Source organism: Schistocerca americana, chromosome 1 (genome assembly GCF_021461395.2).
Source record: "Schistocerca americana isolate TAMUIC-IGC-003095 chromosome 1, iqSchAmer2.1, whole genome shotgun sequence".
Taxonomy (NCBI): domain Eukaryota; kingdom Metazoa; phylum Arthropoda; class Insecta; order Orthoptera; family Acrididae; genus Schistocerca; species Schistocerca americana.
The window spans coordinates 188,233,934-188,254,071 of NC_060119.1; positions in this window are offsets into that span (position 1 = coordinate 188,233,934).

A 20,138-nucleotide genomic window follows, 5' to 3' on the forward strand; every position below is an offset into this window, starting at 1 on the left:
AACCAGACACAGTAAATAAAATTGTGAGTTTAGTTGTCAAGATTATTGCTGACTGAAAGGAGCACTGAATATCGAAGGCCAGGTATATAGTGTAAAAAACCCTGTTGTCGTCGTTGTATCGCCTTTATACAAGTTTTGATGTACTACCGCGTAGAGGGTTTCGACCACATTTTTACGAGATAAATCCTGGAAGAAAACACTTTCCGTTGTACAAAGTAGTAAAATAAATCTTGCCGACCAGTTCGTGATTTCGAGTGGTAGATCTACTCACTGGCGCTAAACTATGTAAGGCAAAAATGTCTTATTGCAGAACCACACCGTACTTCGTAAACACTGTCTGCTAAAGTCATTAAATGCCCCTGTCGTCTGTCTCTTTCTTTTTCTTCCTGCCTTGTTGCAATTTCATTGTAATTAGTACCATTACATCATGCTACTTGACATATTCGTCACGACGGCGCGGCGCCACATGAGAGTGGCGGAACCGAGCTTTGTAAACAAGGCGTTAGCTTTTGTGCTAGTACTTGCCCATACAGAACATTTATTGCGTCGTTAAGTACTAAGACAAACAGTGTAAGTGTAAATACCATAATCATTACCCAAATTGGTTAGACACTGGACTCGCATTCGGGAGGACGACGGTTCAATCCCGCGTCCGGCCATCCTGATTTAGGTTTTCCGTGATTTCCCTAAATCACTCCAGGCAAATGCCGGGATGGTTCCTCTGAAAGGGCACGGCCGACTTCCTTCGCCATCCTTCCCTAATCCGATGAGACCGATGACCACGCTGTCTGGTCTCCTTCCCCAAAACAACCAACCATTACCCAAATGGTAGTGCATCCACCCGTCTATAGTGCAATGTAGGAGACATATACACAATAAACGCGCGCTCGCGCGCACACACACACACACACACACACACACACACACACACACACGCACACACACAATTAAACGTAGTACTGCCTGCTTGGAGGCTTTGATCACGGACTAACACACCACTCGCGACTGCGGCTGTAATTCACGAAGCGGCCAGAAGTCTACGCACTTGGTTAGGTGCTGTATCGTCTAAATGCGAATAGTAACGTTTAAAATGATTTCAAATATATCTTTAACAAAGGGGAACATAATTTGCGTAATAAATTGGAGCAATAACATTTGCCAATCTTTAGGTTTCCTGGAGCCTCTAAGCGGTGTGACACATTACATTATATAAGCATTGAGTTACGAATCTCTTATAATTTACTGACATATAGCAGAGATTTTAGAAGTTCAAACTGAGTAGTAAATCGTAGAGAGCTGTGAAACTGTTTCCCTATATAGAAGCAACCAGTTCCGTGATTTGATACATCAGCGCCAGAAACATCATTTACTTTGTATGTATCAAAACATATGGTGCGCGTTAGAAATCTCACCTGTGACAAATCTAAAGTGTTCAGTGAGAAAAATTTACGTGTGCAGCGATAAGAATGCGATGGAAATGTATTCACATCTGTTGGACGAATGTAATGAAAACAAACACTCCAAGTCGACTTCTCACGACAATTAATCTGAAAAAAAAAATTCATCACATGTAACGAAAGCATGAAAACCGTCTGAAGATGAATCATAAGGATTCGAAACCGGTAACGGTACCCTTTGAATAAAGAAACTGAAAATAAATTTGTGGCTGGTTGCTGCCTCAACACCATCGACATTTGTCTTTAAATAACAGCCACGGTCTCCAACCATATCTTCATATGGTAAAATTACAACATCATATCTACAAACGTTAAAACCTTCAACACGACTTTTGAAATGATTATATCACATAATGACATCGTGTGTTGGAATGTGCAGATCATTAGTCTCCGTTCAAAATTATTACTTGACACGGAAACCAACTATGATAATACGAGTAGGCTGTCACAGAAACTTCATACAATCAAGTGATGAAAGACAAGCATATTTTTGTAAAAATGGTTCCTGGTACTTAGAAACTAACTCCCTTCTTTAATCGTTAAGTTAGAGCAAGATGCCAATGAAGCCAATACACGGAGAGAAATGGAAAAATGAAAATAAATTCGAAAACATTTCTTCATGACTGAGTTGTCTCATCACGCATTTGGGTCTGTTTGCTTTTATTTCAAGATCATTCATGTCTCTTTTGTAAGTAGCCAGTTTGTACGTTTGCAGCAGATTGTGTTAATATCGCTGATAGAGCTCTGCGCCGTCGGCAAGAACTTGTGTGGTTGGACAGACTAGTAGTTAGCGAGTGGATAAGGAAGTTTATGGACATGATATTCTTAGTGGAGACTTTGTGTTGGTAGGACATGCATTGTAAAGTGAGACGCAAGGAAATGTATGATAATGGATGTATGGTTGATAATGTTTTGCTAATGGAATTATTGACAACCATATAATTTTTGGAACTGCATGTCACATGAATAAGGTATTCTCTAAATACATTGTTTGCTCTACAACAAAATCTTGCTTTTGCTAATCATATGCCTCCTAGCACTTAGAGTCTATAGCAGTCAGAATCCATTTATTTAGCTGGCTGTCGTTGCTACTTGCTGTAATTGCTGAAGTTCGCGTAATGAAGATTTTCTGTGAAGAAAGTGACTTATAAAAAACAGTGGGCTGTGCACTATCGGGATTCGGGATTGAAATGAGTTTAGGCTATTAACAGAGTTGGAGGTAGTTTCATATTCCTTTAATTTAATATTTTTTTGGATTTGTATTATTATTAGAATTTCTTGCAATTCAGAACCATTCTCTTGTGTAAATTATTGGTAGTTATGTTGTCAATCTATAGCAATCAGACTGCGTTGGGCTTGTACATTGTGGGTAATAAACAAATAGGTTAAGTTTGAGTTGTCTTTTTCAGGGAAAATTCTGTTGGTCAATGTTTATTAAAAATAAAAATAATTAAAGACTTAGTTTCACTTTTTAACTGTTGCGGAGTGAGTAAGCCTCCAAAGAATAGGAAGTAAGCAGATACCTTTGCTGTTTGGTACCTTCGTGATACACCTATCAGCGATCACCAAGGAGCAACTGATCGCTGGGTGATGGCATGTAGGAAAGTAGTTAAAGACGAGGAGGAAACGTGCTGACCAAACTATATGGATATTTTCAAGTCTGTGTAATGATGGTACACGGAATATTTTACTGTTAAATGACGAACCTAATCTCGCATGTGATCAGCACTTAGCGGTTATTTTTAAAATTATCTTCGTTGAAAGAGAGATTTAATCTAGCGCTTAATGGGGCGACTGATTGGAAAAATGCTGATACGACGAAGCTTAAGACTTAAAGACTTACAGATAGTATTAAAATTAATGGGCATGACCGCTATGTTCAGTAAAGACCTGGGCAGACGAAGTCAACAGCGAGGCTGTGCAACGGAACTTATATCGCTGTACTGCGCCCGTTCTAGAATGACGTGAGAAATCTTTGAGTGAAACGTCGTAGCGACTTTTATCTTTTGCAGAGACCCATAAACTCCGAATCAGTTAACGTACTGGAAGGTATCAGTGATCATAAGGCTGTGACAGCAACTATGACTACAGGTATTACAAGCAATGTTAAGAGAAGAAGGAAATTATTTTTGCCGGCCGCTGGTGGCCGAGCGGTTCTGAGCGCGTCAGTCTGGAACTGCGCGACCGCTACGGTCGCAGGTTCCAATTCTGCCTCGGGCATGGATGTGTGTGATGTCCTTAAGTTAGTTAGGTTTAAGTAGTTCTAAGTTCTAGGGGACTGATGACCTGAGATGTTAAGTCCCATAGTGCTCAGAGCCGTTTAAACAATTTATTTTTTTTAAAATTATTTTTGTTTAGGAAGAGTAACAGGATAAAAACTGCAGAGTATCTGAGCAGTCAACAACAAATATTGAACTGCTAAGAGTGAAGATGCGGAGCACAACTGGAAAAACTTCAAAAGCATCATTCAATATGCCTTAGACAAGTATGTTCACAGCAAGGTCTTAAGGGAATGGCTAGACGCACCATGATTTAATAGATGCATTAGAAAACTGCTACATAAACAAAGGGAACTTCATCATAGATTCAAAATAGATATCAAAGCCAAACAGACGCACAAAAACTGAACGAAGCGAAAATGAGCGCGTGGAATTCAAGTGACTTTGAAAGTAAAATTTTGTCAGCCGATATGACTGAGAACGGTAGGAGGTTTTGGTCTTACGTAAAATCAATAACCGATTCGAATTCATCTATTCAATCATTCAGTGACCATACGGGCACAGAAACGGAAGGTTGAAATTCAGAATTCGGTCTTCCAAAATTAATTCATGGCTGAAAATCGTAATACGGTCCCTCCTTTCGATCCTCGTACGAACATCGAAACGGCAATCGCGGAATAGAAAAGCAGCTGCATTCTCTTAGTATTGGAAAGGCATCAGGATAAGATAAGATACCTGTGAGATTCTACAAAGATTATGAGAAAGAACTTGCTCCCCTTCTAGCTGTAGTTTATCGTAGTTCGCTGATACAACGAAGGATACCTAGCCCGTTTTCAAGAAGAGTCATAGGACAGGTCCGCATAATTACAGACCCATATCATTGACGTCAGCCTGTTATAGAACTAAGAAACACGTTTTATGTTCAAGAATTATGACGTCTCCAGAGAACGATAATTTCCTCTATAGAAAAAAAAATGGTTCAAATGGCTCTGAGCACTCTGGGACTTTACATCTGAGGTCATTAGTCCCCTACAACTTAGAACTACTTAAACCTAACTAACCTAGGGACAGCACACACATCCATGCCCGAAGTAGGATTCGAACCTGCGACCGTAGCGGTAGATAACAGCGCTCAGGTTGATGCCGTGCTCCTTGTCTTGAGAAAGGCATTTCACATCGTCCCACAATGCAATTAGTGAAAAAAAATTGAAAAGAAATCCACTTTTGTGTAACTACACTATTGACGGCAAACTACTGGAAGCAGTATATACCACAAAATATCTAGGAGTAACTATCCGGAGCGACCTTAAGCGGAGTGACCACATACTACACATACCAGGAAAAGCAGACGTCACACTGAGATTCATAGAAAAAGTCTCAAGGAAATATTAGTCAACCACGAAAGTAGCTTACTGGCTCTTTTTGACCGATTCTTGAGTATTGTTCATCAACCTGGGACCCTTACCAGACAGGCTGATAGAAGCGATAGAAAAATCCAGCGAACATCGGGGCATTTCGTCACGGGATCGTTTAGACAGCTCGAGAGTGTTACAGAGATGTTCAACAAACTTCTGTGGCAGACGCTACAAGAGAGGCGTTGGGCATCACGGGGAGATTTATCATTGAAATTTCGAGAGAGTAGTTTCTGGGAAGAGTCGTGCAACATTCTACTTCCTCCCACACACGTCTCACGAAATAACCACGACGAGAAAATTCGAGAAATTGGAGGTAATACAGAGGCTTACTGACGACCATACTGCCCACGCGCCATTAGTGACTAGAAAAGGGAAGGAGGGATCACTTAGCGGTGTCAGAAGTACCCTCACCCACACACCGTCTGGTGGCTTGTGTAGTATTTATGTAAATGTAGAATTAATCACAACCAGCACTGAGATGTAGTTCAAATGTTAGCACACTTTAATTCGTTTTTGATATCTGTGACATATTTTATGCTACCAAGAACATGGAGCTGAGTAAGACGCTAGTCACAAACTTTTTGCTATGAAACTGTCGTTGAACTACCTCCTTTACATGAATTATGACGAACCCATAATTAAACTGGAGCTGTCTATGTTACTGAAATGTTGATATCAACGTCAGTCTTTCAATCTGAACTGCAGTGACTTTCCATTTAACGTAGCAACTTTAACAGTATGTCACACTTCGGAATCTAAATTCGTCATTAGAGAACCTTCATCGGATGTGCTTAGCTGTATACACCGTAGAGAAATCAGTGTTTATTATTAAAAAATAGTCTTATTTTATTTGACCTAGGCACAGCGGTTGGCACACTGGACTCCCATTCGAGAGAACGAAGGTTCAAATCCGCGTCCAACCATTCTGATTTAGGATTTCCGTGATTTCTTTCCCCACCCATTAGTAATCCGAGCTTGTGTTCACTCTCTAATGATCGTGCTGTCGACGGGACGTTAGACTATAATCTTCGTTCTTTCTTTTTTCGTATGACTTGAGCAGCGTTATAACTCGATGGAAAAAATGGATATTATTGCAACTTGTAACTTACATTATTTTTCGTCTGTGTTAAAATTTAAATGGGCATGTGAGGTAAAAATAAACAACGACGAAGTCTAGGCTACAGTATTTGTTTGCTCTGTAAATCTGACATACAAAAACAAAACAAAAATTCAGCTTGCTGTCAAGTTAAAACTGCGTACGGCACTAGGAGCCGAATCTGGAACCAAGTCAATCACGGGCAATGTTGATGCCGCTTATTTTTACTGTATTTTATTCAGTATGTAAGAAATTCAGACAATCGTATCTTAGTAAGAGAAATCATCTGGTCTGATAGTTAACAAAGTTATAATAGAGGCACAAATTTACATTATTCTTGTTTTGGGAAAGATTTCCCATCGATTGAGCTATCAAGGTATAACTCACCATATGACCTCAGAGCTTTACTTCAGCTAGAAACTTTCTCCTCAGTTTTTATTTGCTAGGATGTTTCAGAAGAGTACACTCTCGGTTGTGTTGTCAAATATTAATCCTGAAAAAGGGATGCTTTTCATGATAGGAATAAGGTAAAGAGGGAAAGAAAAATAGATATACCATATTGGCTAACAAACTGCGGTCTTTTATGATCTGCTGGGGTTTTATGAGAAGTTAAAAAAATGAACAGCATTGTTTCAACGGATAAGACATCAAATCGTTATTGAAAACTGGGAAGCTTATGACAGATTCGCGAAGCTTCCAACGCTATCCATTAGATCATACACAAATACTAAAAAACTAACAGCTTTATGACACTCCCTTGGTATAGGGGAGAGTGTTATGCATACTAGTCTGCCTACAAACACACGATGTTTTCTGCTCGATACTTCAGTAATCGGAAGCGCCAAACACTGACGAAAATTTTGACCCTTCATAACGGAACACTGTTAATGTAAGATCCGAGACACGATCCCTAATAGGTATCTGAACATTTTAGTTCACATTGGTGTGGGTAAATGAATATAAGTGAATAGGAGAAGATATGGAACATTCTGAAAGGGAACTGCTCTATTTTCAATGGGGTGGCGTGGGAGTAAGTCAGTGGCCTCGTATTTGTTAAGATGGCAGTCAAATGGCCTTCCAGCTTTAGGCCAGCCGTGACCCCTTAAGCGGTTAGTACTGTTTAAACGAATAAAACATAGGTTGATTTTCGCGATATTTTTTTCTACTAAAACAAAAACAAATGCTAAATGTGATGATATACACTCCTGGAAATGGAAAAAAGAACACATTGACACCGGTGTGTCAGACCCACCATACTTGCTCCGGACACTGCGAGAGGGCTGTACAAGCAATGATCACACGCACGGCACAGCGGACACACCAGGAACCGCGGTGTTGGCCGTCGAATGGCGCTAGCTGCGCAGCATTTGTGCACCGCCGCCGTCAGTGTCAGCCAGTTTGCCGTGGCATACGGAGCTCCATCGCAGTCTTTAACACTGGTAGCATGCCGCGACAGCGTTGACGTGAACCGTATGTGCAGTTGACGGACTTTGAGCGAGGGCGTATAGTGGGCATGCGGGAGGCCGGGTGGACGTACCGCCGAATTGCTCAACACGTGGGGCGTGAGGTCTTCACAGTACATCGATGTTGTCCCCAGTGGTCGGCGGAAGGTGCACGTGCCCGTCGACCTGGGACCGGACCGCAGCGACGCACGGATGCACGCCAAGACCGTAGGATCCTACGCAGTGCCGTAGGGGACCGCACCGCCACTTCCCAGCAAATTAGGGACACTGTTGCTCCTGGGGTATCGGCGAGGACCATTCGCAACCGTCTCCATGAAGCTGGGCTACGGTCCCGCACACCGTTAGGCCGTCTTCCGCTCACGCCCCAACATCGTGCAGCCTGCCTCCAGTGGTGTCGCGACAGGCGTGAATGGAGGGACGAATGGAGACGTGTCGTCTTCAGCGATGAGAGTCGCTTCTGCCTTGGTGCCAATGATGGTCGTATGCGTGTTTGGCGCCGTGCAGGTGAGCGCCACAATCAGGACTGCATACGACCGAGGCACACAGGGCCAACACCCGGCATCATGGTGTGGGGAGCGATCTCCTACACTGGCCGTACACCACTGGTGATCGTCGAGGGCACACTGAATAGTGCACGGTACATCCAAACCGTCATCGAACCCATCGTTCTACCATTCCTAGACCGGCAAGGGAACTTGCTGTTCCAACAGGACAATGCACGTCCGCATGTATCCCGTGCCACCCAACGTGCTCTAGAAGGTGTAAGTCAACTACCCTGGCCAGCAAGATCTCCGGATCTGTCCCCCATTGAGCATGTTTGGGACTGGATGAAGCGTCGTCTCACGCGGTCTGCACGCCCAGCACGAACGCTGGTCCAACTGAGGCGCCAGGTGGAAATGGCATGGCAAGCCGTTCCACAGGACTACATCCAGCATCTCTACGATCGTCTCCATGGGAGAATAGCAGCCTGCATTGCTGCGAAAGGTGGATATACACTGTACTAGTGCCGACATTGTGCATGCTCTGTTGCCTGTGTCTATGTGCCTGTGGTTCTGTCAGTGTGATCATGTGATGTATCTGACCCCAGGAATGTGTCAATAAAGTTTCCCCTTCCTGGGACAATGAATTCACGGTGTTCTTATTTCAATTTCCAGGAGTGTAGTTTTATTTCTTACACCTTTGTCTTTAAGATATTTTTGTGTCCACATCGGACGCTGCACGAGACAGAAGGACCCCATGAAGCCGGAACATTGGTCATAGGCGGGAATTCACAAAGCCCTCCTCTTGGACCTGGAGGAAGAGGAGGCGGAGGAGATTAATGTTTAACGTCCCGTCGACAACGAAGTCATTAGGAACCAAGCACAAGCTCGGATTAGGAATAGATGGGGAAGGAAATCGTCCGTGTCCTTTCAAAGCAACCACCCTGGCATTTTCCTGAAGCGATTTATGGAAGTCACGGGAAACCTAAATCATGATGACCGGACGTGTGTTTGAACCGTCGTCCTCCCGAATGCGAGGCCAGTATCCTACTGGACCCGTTACAAAATAATTTTGTGTAAGTCATTTTCTGTATATTTTCTATCAGCAGACATAGGATAGCTGAAAAATTTTAAGTTCTAACAAAATGGTGACGTGTTGCTACAAATGTCATTTTATTCGCTCGAAAAGTTCGAGACAAAATTGTGCACCGAAAACAAACTTTCTTCCTCGACCACTCCTCGTATTTCGTAGAAGAATTACCGTTGTTATAATGCGTAAAAGGTTGTGGATAGGAATTACTCACTTACAACACACTTATGACTCTTCAGGATGTTATCCATATTTACAAATTTATTTGTGATACGACTCTAAAATGATTCGTTCCACATCATTACGATTTATCGCGGAAATTATCCATGGGACATAAAACTAACGAAAACAACGCAAAACGACTACGTACGCTGATAGATCAATTTAGAAGTCCGGAATCAAATTCTTATCAAAATCTCATATGCCGTTCTCAAGTTAACGTTTCTTGCCTTTCGACAAATACGGTTTTCAGAAAAAAGCGTTCAATTATGATTCATAGTATTGTCCATCGCTGGGCACTGCTGGGGTTACTTTTTTGCAATTAAATTAAACAAACTTCGAATCAGCGATCTTTTGACTGTACAACAGTCCTACAAGATCCAAAATGAGGTCCTTCTCCATCTTTGTAGTGGTCATGTTGGTCCTGCAGTCCTCTTTGGCAGCTTCTGTCATTCGCTGCTCTGCCACATGCTGCCACGTTGACCGCGACGTCGACTATTTTTTTTCCCCCGCTGTCAGTGGTTTCCGGGGCTACTTTTTCACAAACCGCCACATAACTCGATAATGGTACTGGATCTACGACTTTGCTTCCACCGTTTTTCCTCGAAGTTCGGGGCTTTATTGTGAAAAACTTACAAAAAAATTATGATTCATAGTATTGTCCATCGCTGGGCACTGCATTCTCTCATCTTTCAGATAGCATATGAATCCCGTGGCGGAAGAAAAGGGCGTCTTTTGCGAGGATCCATGAATCGATTCAATTTTGCACTTGTTCATATGATTGGAAGTGTTTGTCAGCTGGACTGTATGCCACTGATCGAAAAAGGTGGTAGTCAGAGAGAGGAACGTATGGAGAATACGGCGGAAAGGATGGGACTTCTCATTTCAACGTTTCCATGTATACTTTGACGGGTTTTCCGATAGGGGGTCGAGCACTGACCTGCTGCAAAATTGCCTTTACGTGTGTATCGCTGTATTGTGTAAGTTTGTGTTTCAGTACTGGGCTCGAACACATCAATTGCTTTCGATAATGGTGTCCTGTGACCTCTTCGTCTGTTTCAGTAGCTACGAAAACGTTCTGTCTTCCACCACCATGCCGGTCTTCGAGATCAAAATCACCGTTCTTAAGGCGTTGAAAACATTCTCTGCACGTTCTTCCACTAATAGTTCCCTCATCATTGGTCTTACCCAGCATTTTACGAGCCACAGCCTCAGATTTCTTCATGTTAAAGCAGAAAATTAAAACTTCCCCCAAATGGTGAGAAATGGGTACGTAAGTTGACGTACTTAATCGAGAATAACCTTATGGCGCAATCACAAATCGACTAATATTTTTACGGCATTATGTTTACCGATGCCTAAGCATGTTTTATTACACCTATGACCAACCACCCGAACACCACTTGCCGCTACTGCCGTCTATTGCAAAACAGCGGGGCAAAGTTGTTGACCTAATATTTCTGGCGAACATGAGATGGATACAACAGTAAAGTAGACATATCAAAGGCAATTTTAAGCAAAAAAATCGATTTTTATAAATATTCAAAGAGGACTACCCCCTCAAATCGCTTGATACAAATTCCAATGTGGTCCCATTTCAGAGGACACAACCAATTTTCTTTCTCCTCCTTCAGTAATCCGAGCTTGCGCTAAGTCTGTAATGACCTCTTCGTCGACGGCACTTTCTTTCCTTCAACGATTTCTGAGATGCAGCTGACGGAAAATTGTAGGCATCTGCTGGTGACAGTAAATTAGTAGATCGAAACGTTCCCCACCGTGGCTGTCAAATTCCCTTTATATGTCATGTTAAAAAATATCTTCATCAACTCCAGTGCAGTGTGCAGAATCTATCCACATGAGCTGCTAATTTTGCTGAATCTGGCTATAGCTTTTTGGAAATGAGTCGTGGAGAGAAACTGACAATACAGTAGAACACCGCTCACATCACTATTTTCAGATAGCTACGTCTCGGAATGCGTAGTGAATGGAATCCGCACTTACTTGAAGTTTTCCGTCCAGTTTTCTACTCAATCTTACCGTTTCCTCTTGTGACAGCCCTCATAACTCTATTTTACCATGAAATGAAATTATTCATCAAGTTGCTCTATCGTCATATAAATCACATCCGACAAGGTATTTCACAATATTGACAACTACCTATATATTTTTGAGTAGCCTGTGATGAACACAATACGATTTCACAGATTGTACTATGCAAGCAAGTTGAAATTATCTTCTGAACTGCAGTGTATGAAGTGTCGCATTTTACTGAAAGAGACAAGCTGTGGGAAGCTAGAATTTGCTAGAAGCATTATTTAGTGCGTGTTTGTATGAATGATGTCATGGCCGGCACTGTTTTCACTGACCCAAGCCTGCAGTGTTTTATCGCGCCGCAGTAATCCGTGTCGTGGAACGCGTCAGAGCTCTCCAGAATTGCCGTGATGATGTTAATAATACTTTTTAAATAGAGGAGGAAGTAATCACCGCGTTGTGTATGACATAGAGGGACTTCTAACATTATTCCATAATCATCAACAGACAAACGCACATTGCAACTTTAAAGGGAACGTAATGGTATATGATCTGGATTAGGATGACACTCATCATGAAAAAATTAGCCGTTGTGCAATCCCAGCCACCAATTTCCTTGAAAATTTTAAAGATTCAATCAGTCAAGTATTCAACAAAGAATGAGGTGTCCTTAAAAAATACGGATATAGTCTGGGCACAAATACTCATCAGATTCAATACGTCTTGCAACTCTCTCAAAATAGGATACAAGTTTATATCAAGAACTTGCCTTCACATTAGTTTTAAATATACATCCCTTCCACTTGCGCTCACACACACTGCACTCATATGGGAGGAGTGGGGGAGGGGGAGGGGTTAGGAAGAGAGAGAGAGAGAAAGAGGCAGAGTTCAGAGGACTTTAATCCTCGTTTCGGCAACAACTGGTGCACAAAACCACCAGTAAAACGATGATCAAAAAATAAACAAACGAAGATCTCGTGCACACTATTAGTACCGAATACCTAAGTTCTACGTAGATGCATGTTTGTTATACTGACAGGACCACTTTTTTCTGGAGCAAAAAATCAGTTCCAGAACTTTCTGAGCCGACTGAGTGTTCGCTACTCTGCCGCCATGTCACTGGCATGACGACTTCCATCAATGCCTGGGCTTCAATCACGACTGTTTCAAGAAACATCTCCACCGCCTTCAAACCAGCTCGAGGATGCAGCGAAGAGAACAACCACATCCACTTAAACTGCGTAAATTAGCCCCATCGCGCAAATACTCTCCTGTGAGGTCTGCGACTTCTTTAAAATACCGTCACACTTCTCTTATTAACTGACGTAACCTGGTTCTCCATAAGTGTCTAATTCTTAACCTTCGTTCTAACTCTTTACTTCTCTCCACGCTATTAAGTAAATCTTGTTCTGCCCCACCTACATAAACCACCAATAAAAATGTTAAGAAATCAGATACTAAGATTTAGAAACCGTGCAGAGATGATTGTAACCGCTGAGACCTAAAAGCTAATAAACAAATAGAAAATATGTATATAATCACCATTGTCACAGAAGAACTACAGTGCTTTAAAGTCTTTTAAACGTCTCGATTTAAATTCGAATTCTCCTATAAGCTCCTACAATGTTGTATGACCGAGCGGTTAAAGGCGCTACAGTCTGGAACCGCGCGACCGCTACGGTCGCAGGTTCGAATCCTGCCTTGGGCATGGGTGTGTGTGATGTCCTTAGGTTAGTTAGGTGTAAGTAGTTCTAAGTTCTAGGGGACTTATGACCACAGCAGTTGAGTCCCATAGTGCTCAGAGCCATTTTTTTAAATGTTGTATGATATTGATAACAAATTGTAAACTGTTTATTCTTTACATTGTATGTAGACATGGTTATTAATGTAACAGCACTCCTATAAGAGGCCTTCTTAGATTCCAACAAAAATATTAATCCCCATTCACTTCAATAACTAAGTAGTGGAACTAAAGAAATAGACAGATGCCCATTAATGATAGTAAATACTGGAAATATTACGTAATAAAATGTGTACTTACAGATATACATCTATATCTACGTGCATACGCCGTAAGTCACCGTACACCGCATGGTACGTGGCGTTGGGTACCTTGTACCACTACATGTGGTTGCCTTTCGTGTTTCACTCACAAGTGGAGTGAGGGAAAACAACTATCTATATGCTTCCGTATGAGCGTTAATTTCCCGTATCTTCGTGTTCATTACGCGATGTACATTGGCGGCTATAGAATCGTTCTGCAGTCATCTTCAAATGCCGGTCTCTAAATTTTGTCAATAGTGTTCCGTAAAACGAGAGTCGTCTTCCCTCCAGGGATTCCCATCTGAAATCACGAAGGACCTCCGTAAAACATCCGTGACTACCGTGTTGATTGAATCAGATACTTATTTGTTCATTGGCCTTAACTATTACAACAAACATAACAAAAAATTAATCAATAATTTAAGCAAGAGAGGGTGTAACATGTATGTCACGCTAGGCAGATCATACATTCTATGTGACACACACGACAGTAAATAAAATGAAGCAGTGTACATCAGTTGCGTTATGTTTAGGAAACGGCATTCATTTTCTGTGATACAGTACGAAACACTCCATGCACAAACTAACATCACATTTGCAACGAATTGTTGTAGGAGTTCCTTTGCAGTTTTCTGCAGCGCAGCGTCTTCTTTTTTTTCTGTGGCACCGTATCTACCAGATGGTTCTTTTCATCGTATCTGATGTCATTCACTCCTCTATCGTGATATGGATTATCTACAGGGCGACCTGGACTTTTAAAGATTGTTGCATTGCAAGTCAGGTAACATTTCAGAATGTTTCATACCTGGATTTCTGTAGAGAAGCACGCATTATGTACAGACACATCCAGAAGCCACGTAAAAATTGACCACCAGCATTTCTTTCCTCTGATTCTCACTCCATATAACGCTCTATTTTCGTCCATTCGGTCAGTTCCCCCATATTTTTGTTGTATTCCCCAATAACGTGTGGTCGCTGTACAACCATTCTTTTCTTCTCCTGTCTTTAATATCGTCTCACGGAGCCGATTGGATTGATCTATGGCTGGTCGTAGCAATTATTACAACAGGATTATCTAGGCATCTGGAAATCATCATTCCACTTTCCTTGCGGCCCTTGTAATTAAATCTCCACTCTTATTCCTTTTGGACATTGTCTTAGAGGGTATAAGTTGACATTCTTTAGGCAGACGACTCTCACGAAAATTGCCTCTTTTAGGTTAACCAACAATGTTGGCGATGTAAACAGATTATCAAAATAGAATCCGTAGGGCAGATTTTTACCTTTGGCAGGAGTCAATCAGTCATTTGAACCAGCAGTGTAGCACATTTTCCGTATGCTTTCGTTCGTTTGTGGATCAGGTCCTTGGTATATTCCAAAATACACTAGATAACTCATGTTTGTGTTTAGGCACCATGCTTTGAACCCAAATATAATGGGTTTACCTTTCAGAAATTGTTTCCATCCATGCCTGCCAAAGTACTTTACCACACTCTCATCATAATCCAAATCTTACTCAGGCTAAAAGTAGAGAGAAAACATTTTTCTTAACGTATCTTTTAATGGTCGAATTTTCCACATTTAATCGTTTACATTGACTAGTGTGCTATTTACTTGAGTGGATGAAGCTCATAATAGTTTCAAATTAGTCTCTTCTGATCATCTACATCTATCTACATCTACATCCATACTCCGCAAGCCACCTGACGGTGTGTGGCGGAGGGTACCTCGAGTATCTCTATCGGTTCTCCCTTCTATTCCAGTCTCGTATTGTTCGTGGAAAGAAGGATTGGCGGTATGCCTCTGTATGGGCTCTAATCTCTCTGATTTTGTCCTCATGGTCTCTTCGCGAGATATACGCAGGAGGGAGCAATATACTGCTTGACTCCTCGGTGAAGGTATGTTCTCGAAACTTCACCAAAAGCCCGTACCGAGCTACTGAGCGTCTCTCTTGCAGTCTTCCACTGGAGTTTATCTATCATCTCCGTAACGCTTTCGCGATTACTAAATGATCCTGTAACGAAGCGCGCTGCTCTCCGTTGGATCTTCTCTATCTCTTCTATCAACCCTATCTGGTACGGATCCCACACAGCTGAGCAGTATTCAAGCAGTGGGCGGAAAAGCGTAATTTAACCTACTTCCTTTGTTTTCGGATTGCATTTCCTTAGCATTCTTCCAATGAGTCACAGTCTGGAATCCGCTTTACCGACCATTTCATTTCCCGTGTCCAACCCTGACTCCCAGTAACATCTTCTGCTAGGTAGGAGATTATAGCCCGAGAGAAGTAGAATTCCTAGAAAACCGTTTATTTCTTCGTGTGTTATTTTGGTATCTGGGCAGTTATTGAACAAATCGTACTTGGTAGAGTCAGTACTGAGAAATTTAATTATTTCATCATTCCAAAACAGTTCGAAGCACTGAACTGGAGACAAGCTTCTGTATTTACTGTGATTCCTGTCAGGAAATAAAGCATTATCTCTTTGCAGATCCTCCCTCCTCCAATCTCTTATATAGTTTTTGAGTGTTACTTTTCTGTTTCATATGAAATGACATTTCCTGGTTTATCATCATGAGAGCAGTCAGTCTCAAGTTCACCATCTAACCTGTTTTTGTTGGTCAATACCGCTTATGCACAAGCATGAAGCTGCCTTGGTCCAAGATTATCTGTCTTTCCTCCCCCATTTTCTTCACCGGAATCTTCATCCGACTCTACATCAGCTTCAGGAGGCTCAATATATATATTCGTTGCATCTTGTTTCTCCTCCTCAAGAACAGTCAGGATTTCATTTCTGGCCTCTAAGAAAGAACGAAACATCATATTGACTGTTCTTCGTAGCGTAATATATGTGCAACACACAGTTAAAAACTGGATTTGAAACCGTAAAAGCGAATTGCATTTTGTGGAAAATCTATAATCTAAATTTCAGCATCTTTAACATTATAATTAAATGAAGGATGTATAAATTTTGTGGTATATTGCTTCACAAAATAGTACTTATTTCTTATTCCGTGACACAATCTTATTCAGAGAAAGTCTTCAGTAAATGAACAACCAGACATTGTCCTCTTCCTGCTTTCTACTGGCAGAAACCCACTTAAATACGAAGTGCGACAATAAAGTAATGAGACTGATTTTCTTTGCAAGATGTGGCAACCCTGCAGGCTTGTGTTGGCACAATATCTTTGACCTTGGTCTATAAGTTGCTTCTACTCCAAGCGGCACATCGATGCAACTGCTCAGTCGTCAGTCGTGCTCTAATAAGTTGTGTGCGTGAAATCTTATAGAACTTAGCTGCTAAGGCCATCAGTCCCTAAACTTACACACTACTTAACCTAAATTATCCTAAGGACAAACACACACACACCCACGCCCGAGGGAGGACTCGAACCTCCGCCGGGACCAGCCGCACAGTCCATGACTGTAATATGTTAACAGGTGTTTGTGTCTCTCGTCACGGAAATGGAACCACATAATATTGCGCAACAGTATGCCATTTCTTTTTACGTTAAACTGGGTGAAAACGCGACGAAAACTTACGGTAAGCTTCAGAAGGCTTTGGGAGAGGAGGTTATGTCAAGAGCTCAAGTTTTTCGTTGGCATAAAATGTTTAGTGAGGGCAGAACGAATGTTGAAGATGAAGACTGCAGTGGACGATCATCAACCTCACGGACGGATGTCAAGTTGGCCAGGGTGCGTGAACTCATACGATCTGATCGAAGATTATACGTGAAAATGATTGCAGAAGAACTGAACATCAATCGGGAAATGGTTCGTCTAATAATAACTGAAGATCTTGGTATGAGAAAGATTTGTGGAAAAATGGTCCCCAAAAATCTCACACCACAACAGCGAGAAACACGGAAAAATGTGGCAGCCGATCTGTTACAGCAAACAGTAATCAATCCAGAATTGTTGACCCATACTATCACTGGTGATGAAAGTTGTTTTTTTCAGTACGATCCAGAGACATAACGCCAAAGTTCGCAATGGTGCTCAAAGGGATCACACAGACCAAAAAAAGCTCACATATCAAAGTCAAAAGTGAAATACATGCTTGTGTGCTTCTTTGATTCCAAGGACATTGTTCATAAAGAGTGGGTGCTTCCTGGACAAACAGTTAACCAATATTACTACAAAGAAATTTTAGAAGGACTTCGTAAAAAGAGTTCTTCGTGTCCATGCCAACATTGCTGATAATTGAAGCCTGTCGCTGTGCCCGAGTGGTTCTAGGCGCTCCAGTCTGGAACCGCGTGACCGCTACGATCGCAGGTATGAATCCTGCCTCGGGCATGGATGTGTGTGATGTCCTAAGGTTAGTTAGGTTTATGTAGGGGACTGATGACTGTAGACCTCAGATGTTAAGTCCCATAGTGCTCAGAGCCGTTTGAACCATTTTTGATAATCGGATTCTGCATCACGATAATGCGCCATCCCATACTGATCTGTCAGTACAACGATTTTTAACCTCAAAACAAATTTCAGTACTACCACAGCCACCTTATGCACCAGATATCGCTCCGTGCGAAGAAGAAGAAGTCAATTATCGATTCAGTTGGAACAGAGGACCTAGTCCATTTTCTGTAAGCAGTAAGTACAGTCCACACTATTATGGAACCACTACCAGCTTGTACAGTGTCTTGTTGACAACTTAGATCCATGGCTTCGTAGGGTCTGTGCCACACTCGAACCCTACCATCAGCTCTTAGAAATTGAAACCGCCGCTTATCTGACCAGGCTACGGTTTTCCAGCCTTCTAGGGTCTAACCCACGACCCCAGAAGAGGCACTGCAGGCGGTGTCGTGCTCTTAGCAAAGTAATTCATGTTGATCGTCTGCTGCCGTTCCCCATTAACGCCAAATTTCGCCGCATTGTTCTGACGGATACGTTAGTCGTACATCCCACAATGATTTCAGCGGTTGACTTATTTCACGCAATGTTGCTTGTCTGTTAGCACTAACAACTCTACGCAACGCCGCTCCGCACTGTTGTTAACTGGAGGCCGTCGGCCACTTCGTTATCCGTGGTGAGAGTTGATGCCTGAAGTTTGGTGTTCTCGGCACACTCTTGACACTGTGGATCTCGGAATATTGAAGTCACTGACGATTTCCGGAATGGAATGTCCATGCATCTAGCTCCAACTACCATTCCGCGTTCCAAGTTCGTTGATTCCTAACGCGGAACCTTAATAACTTCGGAAACAGTTTCACATGAATCACCTGAGTACAAATAGCAGCTCCGCAAACGCACTGCCTTAATATATATTGTGTATGCGATACTAGCGCAAACTATGTACACCCATGCTCATAAACTAAGGAAAATGCTGACACATGTTGAAACAAAGCTCTAGTGGGCGGTTTGCGGGCTTAAATCACCTCAGGGTATGACCATGCGGTTCATTTGGCTGCGGTCGTCACACGGTGGCGCTGACAGCAGTCCACATACTACGTGTGTTGGTGCATCTCGAAGTACGGTGCAACGAGTAAGCGTGCAGACATTTTCAGACGTGTTAATGGTGACTGTGTGTTGAAAGTGGCTCAAAGAACACATATTTATGACGTTATGAGGGGTAGAATACTAGGGCGACTGGAGGCTGGTCAAACACAGCAGGTCGTAGCGCGGTTCCTCCGCGTGCCACAAAGTGTGATCTCAAGATTATGGCAACGATTCCAGCAGACAGGAAACGTGTCCAGGCGCTGCGAAACTGGATGTTCACAGTGTAAAACACTACAAGAAGACCGATATCTCACCATCAGTGCCCGCAGACAAAAAAATGGTTCAAATTGCTCTGTTCACTTTGGGACCCAACTTCTGAGGTCATCAGTCCCCTAGAACTTAGAACTACTTAAACCTAACTAACCTAAGGACATCACACACACCCATGCCGGAGGCAGGATTCGAACCTGCGACTGAAGCGGTCGCGCGGTTCCAGACTGTAGCGCCTAGAACCGCACGGCCTCCTCGGCCGGCGCCCACAGACAGCCACGGAGTACTGCAGGTAGCCTTACTCGGGGCCTTACCGCAGCCACTGGAACAGTTGTCTACAGACACACAGTCAGTAGACGACTGAACAGACATGATTTATTCGCCTGGAGACCTGCAAGGTCCATTCCACTGAACCCTGGTCACAGGAGAGCCGGTAAAGCCTGGTGTCAAGAACACAGTACATGGTCATTGGAACAGTGGTGCCAGGTTATGTTCACGGACGAGTCCAGGTATAGCCTTAACAGTGATTCTCGTCGGGTTTTCATCTGGCGTGAAGCAGGAACCAGATACCAATCCCTTAATGTCCTTGAAAGGGAAATGTATGGAGGTTGTGGTTTGATGGTGTGGGGTAGGATTATGATTAGTGCACGTGCACCCCTACATGTCTTTGAGAGAGGAACTGTAACAGGTCAGGTGTATCGGGACGTCATTTTGCACTAGTATGTCCGCCTTTTCAGGGGTGCAGTGGGTCCCACCTTCCTCCTGATGGATGACGGCCCCACCGAGCTGCCATCTGGGAGGAGTACCTTGAAACAGACGATATCAGGCGAATAGAGTGGCCTGCTTCTTCTCCAGACCTGAACCTCATCGAGCACGTCTTGGATGCTCTCGGTCGACGTATCACTGCACGTTTTCAAACCCC